Raw genomic sequence first — 11660 nt, forward strand, 5'->3', positions numbered from 1 at the left:
AAAACCCTATGGAACACAGTTCTACTCTGATACACATGGGGTTGCCATAAGTCAGAGTGAACTCAACGGCAACTGGTACTGGTAGAGCGGATGGATAAAAAGTGTTGGCTATCAGAGCCACTTTTGAATAATGTAAACAATGGCTTGCATTTATTGGGACTGTGTAGCTGACATGTTTGATAAAGTGGAGGGTCAGCAAAAATGAGGGAAAGCCTCAGTGAGATGGGTTGACACCACAGCCACAACAATATGGGCTCACACACATCAAAGATCATGAAGGTGGTGCAGGACCAGGCAATATTTTGTTCTCCTCTATACAAGGTTGCCATGACTCGGAGCTGAACCAAAGGCAACAACTTCAGTGAACTTTCTGGAAATGGCTGCTTCCGCCTTCTGTGTTCCTGAGCTGGGGAGGAGGAGGACCAGGGACTGATCTGGTTTGAAGAGGAGGCCTCTGGGTCACTGTCAGTGGGCTTGTGCTTGAGGTGGCTTTTCCAGCCTCAGGGGCAGAATGTGGATGGACCATTCCCACTTTTCTGCCTGGTCACCACTGTGTTAAGCTGAGCACATTGGAAGGGCTGGTGGCTGGGGAGCTCAGGGTCTACTTCTAGCCAGGGAACCAAGCTTTTCTTGGTGTAATACAGAAGTGAGTCTTGTGAAGCCAGCAGTGGCAGCAGCAGCCGCAAAATCCACTTTTCTATTGATTTTACCATTTCTCTCACTGAAGCAAATCCAATTTAAAAAATATATCTTCAGAAAAAGGAGGATTAGTGAACTCAAATAGAAGACTATTTGCTAACTGGATTAGGGAAACCCCTTGGTGCTAATGTGTTCTGAGAAAAATCCTCTTAGTACAATTTTGCCAGAGCCAAGCAAGAGAAAAGATCATTCCCTTGTTGCCATTCCCCGAGAGCAGGGCTCTGGCTGGATAATACTTGGGAAGGAGTTTGTTAGCTGCTTAGCTGGTTAGAATCCCTGCTGATGAGGCTGAGGTCTGAGGTTAACTCGATGACACTCCTCAGCTTTCAGTGGTTCTTAACTCTGCCCATCTCTTTAAAAAAAAAAAAGTGTGAAAGAGTTTGGGTGGGAGGGGCAGCCACCACTTACACAAAATCGTCACCCCAGCCAGGCAAGCAGCTGGAGGAGCCCTCCCCGGGGAGAGGGGAGAGACAGGTAACCTGTGTATTATTACCTTGTGTGCATAAGGTCTTCCTGATATAGCGAAAATGCTTGTTCTCCAAAGATGGTGAGAAACACGCTCACATGGATAACATAGAGAATGCCCGCTGAGTTCTGAAAATCTACCCTTTCACACACGAGGTTTCCTGCCTCTGAGCCTTGGCACATGCTGTTCCCTCTGTTTGGGATGCCCTTCTCCCTGGGAGGCTGGTGAATCCCTTTCTGTCCTCCAGCTCGAGTGCCCTGTCTTCTGTGCAGCCCTTTCCAGTGCTGCCCACCCAAGCAGGCAGTCCAGCCCCTGGTTCTCACGCCCCCACTGAACCTTGTACCTTCCTTGCTCTAGTTAGGGCTTTGCTCATTGCAAGGGCAACTGAAATGCAACTCAGACATGTTGTAGCCAAAGGGTAATTTATTGGCTTTTGTAACTGCAAATACCAGGGCGCGACTGTACCTACTGAGGTGTTCCAAGATGGTATTTTCTCTTCTCTCTCTCCTCTCTTTCTCCTTTTTCTTTTTTTCCTCCCTTGCTCCTCCTCCCCTTCCTTATCCTCCTCCTCCATTAATAATTCTTCTCCTTCTCCTTCTCCTCTCTGACTCCTCCTCTTCCTCTTCTTGTTCTTTTTCTTTTCTTCCCCCTCCTCCTCTCTTCCTTCTCCTTGTTCTTCTTCCTCTTTCTATTTTTCTCTTTTCTCTGTGTGGGTCCTCCTGCTCGTCTTCCTCCTCCTCCTCCTTCTTCTCTCTCAGTTTTGCTGTTTTCTCTGTGTGGATTTATTCCCTTCTGCCACAGATAAGGAAGATGCCTGCCAGCAATCCGAAGCCCTTAACATCCCAGCTCAGCCACCCCAGCAGAAAGAGACTCAACTTTGCTCCACAGCGTCTGGAGAACAATCCTGACAAGAACTCCATCTGACCTGTGTGGGCCATGTGCCCACACCTCAATCCACTGCCGAGGTCAGGAAAATTCAGCATGATAGCTGGTACTTCCTAGGCCATGTGTCATCCTGTAGTTAAGGTGAGGGAAGGGCAGGTTGGTGTGTAATGTCCAAGCCAGCTCCCTCACAGAGCCGACAGTGGACGCTGCCTGTTGTCTGGGAGCGCAGCTGGGCGCTAGACCAGAGCCTCTCCACGTGGCCTCTTCGTGCGGCTTCAGCTTCTCACAGCACAGTGGCTGGGGTCCAACAGGGAGAGTCTCGACCTTTCAAGTAGCAGGCGAGCAGGCGAGCAGGTGCAATGTAATGTAATAACAAGGGTCCTTAAAAGTGGAAGAAGGATTTAGAAGACAGAACCTGAGAGATGGCAGCATGAAAAAGACTTGCCTCAACACTGCTGACTTTGAAAATGGAGGAACAGAGCCATGAGCTAAGGAATGCAGCAGCCTCTGCTGTTGTTGCTGTTGTTAGGTGTCGTCAGGTCAGATCCAACACATAGCCACCCTATATACAACAGAATGAAACACTGGCCGGACTTGCACCATCCTCACAATCGTTGCTGTTTGAGCCCACTGTTGCAGCCACCGTGTCAGTCCATCTCATTGAAGGGTCTTCCTCTTTTTTGCAGACCTTCTACTTTACCAAGCATGATGTCCTTCTCCAGGGACTGGTCCCTCCTGATAACATGTCCAAGTATGTGAGACAAAGTCTTGCCATCCTTGCTTCTAAGGAGCATTCTGGCCGTACTTCTTCCAAGACAGATTTGTTCGTTCTTCTGGAAGTCCATGGTATGTTCAATATTCTTCGCCAACACCATTATTCAAAGGCATCAATTCTTCTTTGGTCTTCCTTATTCATTGTCCAGCTTTCGCATGCGAATGAGGCAATTGAAAACACCATGGCTTGAGTCAAGGGCCCCACAGGCCTCAAGAAACTGCAAAAGGCAAGAAACCGGATTCTCCCCTGAAGCCTCCAGAAGGAATGAAGATCTGCTAACACCTTGATTTTAGCCCAATGAGACCCATTTCGGACATCTGACCTACAGAACTGAAAGATAATAAATGTGTGTTGTTTTAAGCCCCTGCATTTGTGGTAATTTGTTACAGCAGCAATAAGGTACTAATACAGGTGGAAAAGCAACTTCCCCTAGAAGCAGCTTTAATGAGGTTCATTCCCCAGGTCTTAGCACTGCACCATGGACCTTCTTACCACTGATACTCAGCCTGTATACACCCTGATAGAAGTCCCTGAGTGGCACAAATGGTTAAGTGCACGGCTACTAATGACGGGTTGGTCATTCAAACCCACCCAGACCTCGGAAGAAAGTCCTGGTGATCTGTTTCCAAAAGGTCACAGTTATTGAGAACTGTAGGGAGCCAAGTTCTTCTCTGTATCACATGGAGTCACCATGTGTCAGAATTAACTCAACAGCAACTAGTTTGGTTTTGGTTTATGCACCACTATGGCTCCACCAGTTACTAAAATATTTCCATGCCATTTGGTAAAAAGCCGCTTCTCTGTGCCCTCTGAGTCCCCTTTGCTAACCTGGATGCTTCAAACCTTCTCTTAGGACTCCCCCAGACTGCCCTACCACCAGCAATGAAAGGGTTAATGCTGGCACAGTACGGATGCTCTGGAACCTGTACTATGATTGGTCAGTGTCCATGGTCTATTTGTTAGAGTTTTGGAACCTCAACCCTATATACTCCCTTGAAAACTGTTTCTTTCTACAGTGAAAGAGTCAGGGTTGGGAGCCAGTGCCTGGGTATGCTGCTGCCCTAGCTTTTTAGTCTCTCCTGTCATCCTGGAAGTTTCAGAACTCTTATTAAACCAAAAACCCATTGCCGTTGAGTCAAACTGCCCCACAGGGTTTCTAAGGCTGTAATCTTTATGGAAGCAGACTGCCCCATCTTTCTCCCATGGAGCAGCTGGTGGGTTCCAACCACTGACCTTTTGGTTAGCAGCCAAGTGCTTAACCACTGCACCACCAGAGTTCCTTAGAACTCTTATTACTGGGGCTTAAATATTGGAGATGTGAGAGCCCCAAGATATCATTCTATCTGGGGGATTTTAACTCAAGGCACATGGGACCTAGAATAAATTCTAAAGTCCTTGCCATGGCCAACAGGGCTCTCCTCCTTCTCCATTACATACCTCTTTGCTACATGTGAGCTACTGTGCTACACCCACCTCATTCTGTCTCAGGGCCTTTGCACTGGCTGTTTTCCTCTTCTGGAATGGTCGACTCCCATTGCATCTTTCACCTCATTGTATGCTTCTCATCCTTCTGATTCCAGAGAGACATTCTTTGGCCACATGTTTGGAGCAGCTTATTCCTCCAGCCCAGCCACTCTCTAGTTCCTTTATTATGTTTTTCTTCACAGCTCTTAACACTCTACAAAATTATTTTACTTCTAAAAATGTTTATTATTTGTCTCCTCTCTAGAATGTGAACCCCAGGAGGACAGGGAACCTATTTTTGACTCTTCTCATAACCCCAAGGCCTAGGAGAGGGCTCGCACCTAGCTCAAACAGCGATTTTGTGCTAATTAGATGCAGATACCCCTATCTCAATACATTTTACTGTCTTCTTCTGGAAATTTTTTATGATCACTGTATTAGTTTCCTAGAGCTGCCGTAACAAACCACAGCCTGGATGACTTAAAACAACAACAACAACAAAAACAAAACAAGAAATTTATTCTCAAACAGTTCTAGAGGCTCGAAGTCTGAAATCAAGGTGTCAGCGGGGCCGTGCTCCCTCTGAAGGCTCTAGGGAAGAATTCTTCCTTGCCTCTTCCTAGCTACTGTGGTTGCCGGCACTCCTTGGTGTTCCTTGGCTTGTAGTAGCATCACTCCAACCTCTGCCTCTGTCTTCACGTGGTCGTCTTCCCTCTGTGTCTGTGTCTCTTCTCTTCTCTTCTTTTTATAAGGACACCAGGTATATTAGATTTAGGATCCATTCTAATCCAGGAGGAGCCCTGGTGGCACAGTGGTTAAGAGCTCGGCTGGTAACCAAAAGGACAGCAGTTCGAATCCTCCAGCTGCTCCTTGGAAACCCTATGGGGCAGTTCTACTCTGTCCTATAGGGTCACTATGAGCTGGAACTGACTCAACGGCAATGGGTTTGGTCTGGTTTTTGGTCTAATCCAGTATGACCTCATCTTAACTTTACATCTGCAAAGACCCTGCTATGGATTGAATTGTGTTCTCCCAAAATATATGTTGAAATCCTTATCCTTGTACCTATGGTTTCAATCCTATTTAGAAATAGAGTTTTTCTTTTGTTACATTAACGAGGCCATATCAGAGTTGGATGGATCCTAAACCTAATTTCTTCTGAGTTATAAAAAGAGCTGAATGTAGACACAGAGACACACACACAGGGGAAGATGGACAACATGTGATGACTGTCTACAAGCAAAGTAATGCCAAGGATTGCTGGCAGACACCAGAACTATGAGAGAGGCTACAGCAGGAACTGACACAGCCAAGATCCTGATTTGGACTTCTCTTAGCCTCTAGAACTGTGAGAAAAGAAACTTCTGTTCTTATAGGCACCCACTTGTGGTATTTCTGTTACAGCAGCCCTAGGTGACTAAGACAGACTCTATTTCCAAATGTCACATTCTGAGCTTCTTTGGGTGGGGGGGCAGGACATGAAATTTTGGGAGCTATTCAGCTCAGTACAATCACTACACAAAGTTACCATGACTCTGATTTGGACATCCAGTACAGGGGGCTCCCACATAATAGGTCCTCAATAAATCCTTATTGAATGCATGCATGGATCAAATTCAAGGGGTGCAGAACTATCGAAAACCAAGTTCAAAATTGTGTGGTGAGTTGTGTGTGTGCCTTTGTCAATGGATTGGATTGATGGTGCATTGATTTCACAGTGTTGGGCACAGAGTGCCCATTTCTCACTCATTTACCAATGAACACTTTCCAAGCACTCACTCATTGTGTTGGTTTGGGGAATTCTAACATGAATAAGACACAGTCCCTTGACTTAAGTGGTTCAGAGTCTAGACAGCCAGACAACTATACAAACCGATGGTCACAATACAATGTCATAGTTATTGCAATACACAGGGACACCCACTCAGTCCAGAAGAGTCAGGAAGGCTTCCTGGAGAGGAGACGTTTGAGTTAAATCTAAAAGGAACGCAGAAGGAGGGAAAAGTAGTAACCTTCTTAAGTGTTATACACAACTTACAAAGCCATGACCCAGGTGGCCCAATCTCAAAATAGTGTTGTGTTCAAGAAGCACAACCCAAGGGTAATTTCCAAAGTCAACTCTTCCATTTCTTAAATGTTGTGAAGGCAACAGGGATTCCCCTTTCCTCTCCTTGCCACTCTCCTCACATACCCCAGTTCCTTCATCTTTTTCACATCAAAAGTCCCCAGGGAAATTGCCTCTCCGCCCTCCCTCCTCCCCCAGCTTTTAGTCCTTCTGAATTCTCTCTGTCTGCTCGTTACTGTCAAGACAAATGCAGTCTCTTTCTTCTGGGATCATTCTTTCCTCCTCCAGCCTCCTAGGTCCAACAATGCACTTACTCTCTGAATCTCCATCACAACAGCCAGAGAGGAATCCTGCTTGTAGAGCAGCCCAGGGCAAGGAATTGCACAAGTTTGGCCCAAGGCACTGAGCATTCATTAATTAATTCCTTGAATCTCATCACACTTACCTTTTAAAATCCTCAAACCTAATTTATGAGGTAATGACTATTATTACCTCCTGTGGTGCGGTGGATCGCTACTGTGTGGCCTTTCTTGCCATAGTCTTGTAACTCCCATCCAAGTGACTGAGTAGTTGCGGCCCACCAAGGGGATTGGTCTGTTTTGCCATCCTGCTAGGCTTAAAACAGAGCCAATTCTAGAGCAGAGAGAGGATCTCACTATCACCAAGGAAGAAGAGCCAGGAGCAGAGTGTGTCCTTTGGAACTGGGATCCCTGAGCTGTAAAGCTCCTGGAACCAGGAGACCAAGAGAGGGATAGAGATAGAGCTAGAGAGAGAGAGAGAGAGAGAGAGAGAGAGAGAGCACCATGACACTGAAGACGCCAAGACGTGGTGGCAGAGAAACGGTGGCAGCAAAGGCAGGATATCGGCCAGAGAGACTGGCAGGAGATGGTGCATTGGGCTTCCTGACCAGTGGAGCAAGAAAGCTGAGTTCCTTCGGACAGGAAGCTTGCTGGCGGAGTAGGGTGCCTCCAGGCACTTGGTGGAGCTAGGTTTGCTGACCCACAGAGGTAGAGCTGAATGCCTTTGGGCCTAGGCTTGCTAGTGGAATGGGGTGCCTTGGGCATTTATCAGCACAGCTAAAAGAGCTTTGTAACACTTGCCCAAGCAGGGCAGAGGCAAAGGGTCCAGACAGAGGCCTGTCTGCAGGCACAGCTGAGAAGAGGCTGTCCTGATGGAAGAACTGTATCCTGAGCATTCCTGAACCTGAGTTGTAGCCTGTCACTTCCCTAATAAACCCTGTAACTGTGAGTATGGTCTGTGAGTTTTGTGTGGCCATTGCAACGAATTATCAAACTCAGCAGAGAAGTAGAGAATACTGTGGGAGGGATAATTGGTGTCAGAATTGGTAAAGATGGCAGAGAGGGGAGGGAATCAGCCTTGAGCTGTTTATCTTGATCCTCCTTCTGCTTTGTGAAGTTTCAGGAGGTCATTTTGCAGATGAAGAAACTGAAGCTCAGAGAAATCAAGTAACTTGCCCAAGATTCCACAGCTAGTTAATGCCTCCTTTTCCTGCCTGCCATGCCTTTTCTTCTCTCTGCCTTCTCCTTTGCCTACTTAACTCTGATTTCAACTCCAAAAGAAACCTCCCCAGGAAGCTTTCCCGGACCATCTTGTCTTGTTCATTCCTACCCATTGTATGCTTTCACAGTGCTGTGTACTCTTCTATTACAGCAGCTGTCACAGTGGTAACTGTACACGTCTTTGGATAATTCTTGGGTTAAATTTTATCTCCAATACTAGACTGTAAGTTCTTCGCGGGAGGTACAATAGATTTTTTCCCCACACCACTGTGTCCCCTAAAATAGCATCTGGGACATAGTAGATGCTCAACAAATATTTGCTGAATACAAGAATGAAAAGCTGTAATTCCAGTTCCCTGTCTCCAAACACAAGTTATTTTCTGGCATCATGAGTGGATGTTCTCCAGGAGAACCAGATAGGATGAAGGTCACTCCAGGGTGAGGAATTAGCATATGACCCATTTGGGGAATTATAATTGGTGTTCTTTTTTTGGGAGTGGTGGTGATTTGAATCCAGGTTGCACGTGGAGGAGTGGAGGAGAGGTAGGAGCAGTGGAAAGAGCAAGATGATTAAAAGACCTAGGGTACTCGACCAAGGATTCAAATCACATGGAGCTACTGACGGCTTTTCAACTGAGGGGTGACATGATCATACTTACATTTAAGGCCGATTGCCCTGCCTACCATTGAGTTAAGAATGGATAGAAGATCAAGGCAGGGCCTGGAGGCTAGGATTTGTTATTGTTAGTTGCCATTGAGTTGGCTCCAGCTCATGATGACCTTATATATGATAGAATGAAATGTTGCCTTGTCTTGAGCCATCTTTATGATCATTGATATGCTGGAGTTCATTGTTGCAGCTATTGTGCTAATCCATCTCATGGAAGGTTTTCCTTGGCCCTCTAAATCAGCAAACATGATGTCCTTCCCTAGCAGCTGGTCTTTCCTGATGACGTGTCCAAAGTAAGCAAGCCGAAGTCTCGCCATGGTCTTTTCTATGGAGCATTCTGGTTGGAATTTTTCCAAGACTGGAGGCTAGGACAGTATCATCATAATACAGGTTAGAGACAATGTTAGTGATGGAGACGAAAAAGTGGAAAGATGTGGTTGAGCTCCTAGGAGATAGGGAGCGAGAGGAAGTAAGTACATCTCTCCAGTTTTAGCCTTGGGCCCCTGGGCAGGTGGTCTTGCCCTCTCCAGAGGCAGAAAGCACTGAAGCGGGGGAAAAGGCTGTGTTTACGGCTGAGCAGGCTGAGTGTGGGATGCTGGGGTACTTGCAGGTGTTGGTCCGGGGTGCAGGTAGGCCTGGGTGGAGAGAGACTAGTGAGGGGACGAGAAAGCCTAGTCCGTTTATAGACCTCACTGCACCTCAGGCGAGCAGTCAGCCTGTCTTACTTGGTTGGAAACAGGCAGCATGATGCTATCTCATCCGTTTCTCTCTCCAGTTACCTTCAGCCGAGTTTAACACCACCAGAGTGATTTGAACGTTCACAAAGGCTTGGGAGGGATGGGAAAATCAGTGTTTTCTCACCATTATTTATTTTTTTTTCAAGGCTGTGTCTTAGTCCTAATTCAGGGCGCCAGCTTCCAGGGAAGTCTTTCTCTATCAGTTCTTGGGAAAGGTCCTTGTCATCAATCTCCCCCTGGTCTAGGAGCTTCTCAGCACAGGAACCCCGGGTCCAAAGGACAGCTCCTGGCACTTCTTTCTTGGTGGCATGAAGTCCCTCTCCTCTCTGCTCACTTCTCTCTTTTATATCTCAAAAGAGATTGACTTAAAATGCAATCTAATCCTGTAGATTGAGCCCTGCTTCATTAATATAACTGCCTCTAATCCTGCCTCATTAACATCATAGAGATTAGGATTTACAACACACAGGATAATCACACCAGATCACAAAATGGTGGACAATCACACAATACTGGGAATCATGGCCTAGTCAAGTTGATACACATTTTTGGGGGACACAACTCAGTTCATAACAGGTTGTAATTTTTTCTAAATATTGCGTTTTTGGTGAAATTTACAGAGAAAATTAAATTTTCATTTAACGATTGCTATACATATTGTTTGGAGCCCTGGTGGTGCCTGTGGTTAAGCATTTGGCTGCTAACCAAGAGGTCGGCAGTTCAAATTTACTAGCCACTCCTTGGAAACCTTATAGGACAGTTCTACTCTGTCTTATAGGGTTGCTATAAGTCCAAATCAACTCGACGGCAACAGGTTTGGGTTTTTTGGTTTTTATACATATTGTTCAGTGACATTGGCTACATTCTTCACAACGTATCAGCATTCTTGTTATTTCCATTTTGGTTGTTCTGTTTCCATTAATCTAGCTTCCTTGTCCCCTTAGCCTTCTCATCTTTTTTTTTTTTTTTTTAGTTTTTTTTATTGTACTTTAGATGAAGGTTTACAGAGCAAACTAGCTTCTCATTAAACATTTAATACACATATTATTTTGTGACATTGGTTGCCAACTCCACAACATATCAACACTCTCCCCTTCTCGACTTTAGGTTCCCCATTACCAGCTTACCTGTCCCCTCTTGCCTTCTCATCCTTGCCCCTGGGCTGGTGTTTCCATTTAGTCTCGTTTTGTTTTACGGGCCTGTCTAATCTTTGGCTGAAGGGTGAACCTCAGAAGTGACTTCACTACTGAGCTAAAAGGGTGTCCAGGGGAGCCTTCTCATCTTTGGCCTAGGGTAAATGTTAACCATTTGGTTTCATCTAGATGATTATTTTGAGGAGCACAGTACTCATGGGTGATATTCATGAGCCAGTCTGTCATTTCGCTGAAAGGCGACCTCTGGGAGTGGTTTGAGTTCCAAATTTAAAGAGTTTCTCAGGGCATACCATCTTTTTTTTAATTTGGGGTTTGAACCACCATCCAAACCTCAGTTTCTGCTTTGGTTAAACACTGGGATATGAATCTATCCCTCTTATGGTCCGCATGGAGGAGGCTCCCTACCTGCTGAGGCCCCCCCCTCCTGCCCTCTGTGTCCCAAAATTATCCCTTAAATACTTCCCAGTGATTGTGGATTGGAGCGGGGAAGAGGACAGTCTTCCAATGTGTCAGGCTCAGCCCCTGTCTCAGGGTGGGTGATGAGAAGTAGGATCGTGGGGTGGGAGTGGGGAGGTGCTGTTACTGGGAGACATCACCGATTGAGCACTAACTGTGTGCTCCGCACAGCACCAGAGGCTCTTTCTAGATTGTCTCACTGACCGAGTACATCACCTTGAGAAGTAGTAATCATTCCCGCAGTTTGTGAGTTAGGATCCAAGGACAGGTGAAGTCCACGAGGGCGCTCAAGGTCACAGAGCCAGTAATAAAGTCAATATTAGAACTCAGGTCTGTAAGAAATCCAAGGCTGCCCTCTTTACCCTAAAATGCTCACTTCTAGTCTAGAAGACAGCCCTCCCCCTACGTCTCTGTTCTCTTGCCCCTTCCCCAATACCTGCACAGGGCACCAGGGTTAGGCAGGGCACCTTTTCGTTTTCCCAGGTCGCATTCTCCCCAGTACAGAGAGAGGGTCTGGCACTGGAGAGCCCCTTGGACACACAGGCTCGCCCCAGACGCCGGCAGGCGGAGTCCGTAGACGGCGCGAAGAGCAGGTGGGGCAGACGCCTGGCTCGGGGAGCACGGAGGCGCGGGGCGGGAGCGCGGGTCCGGACGCAACGACGGACGTAGGAGGCAACGTGCAGCGCCCGCCCGGCGCCGGCGGCTCGGCCCCCTCCCCCCCGCCCCCTCGGTGGTAGTGCGCTGTCCCTTCTCCAGCTCCGGACCAGAC

The sequence above is a fragment of the Trichechus manatus genome, unplaced genomic scaffold (assembly GCF_000243295.1).
Source record: "Trichechus manatus latirostris isolate Lorelei unplaced genomic scaffold, TriManLat1.0 scaffold00150, whole genome shotgun sequence".
NCBI lineage: Eukaryota > Metazoa > Chordata > Mammalia > Sirenia > Trichechidae > Trichechus > Trichechus manatus.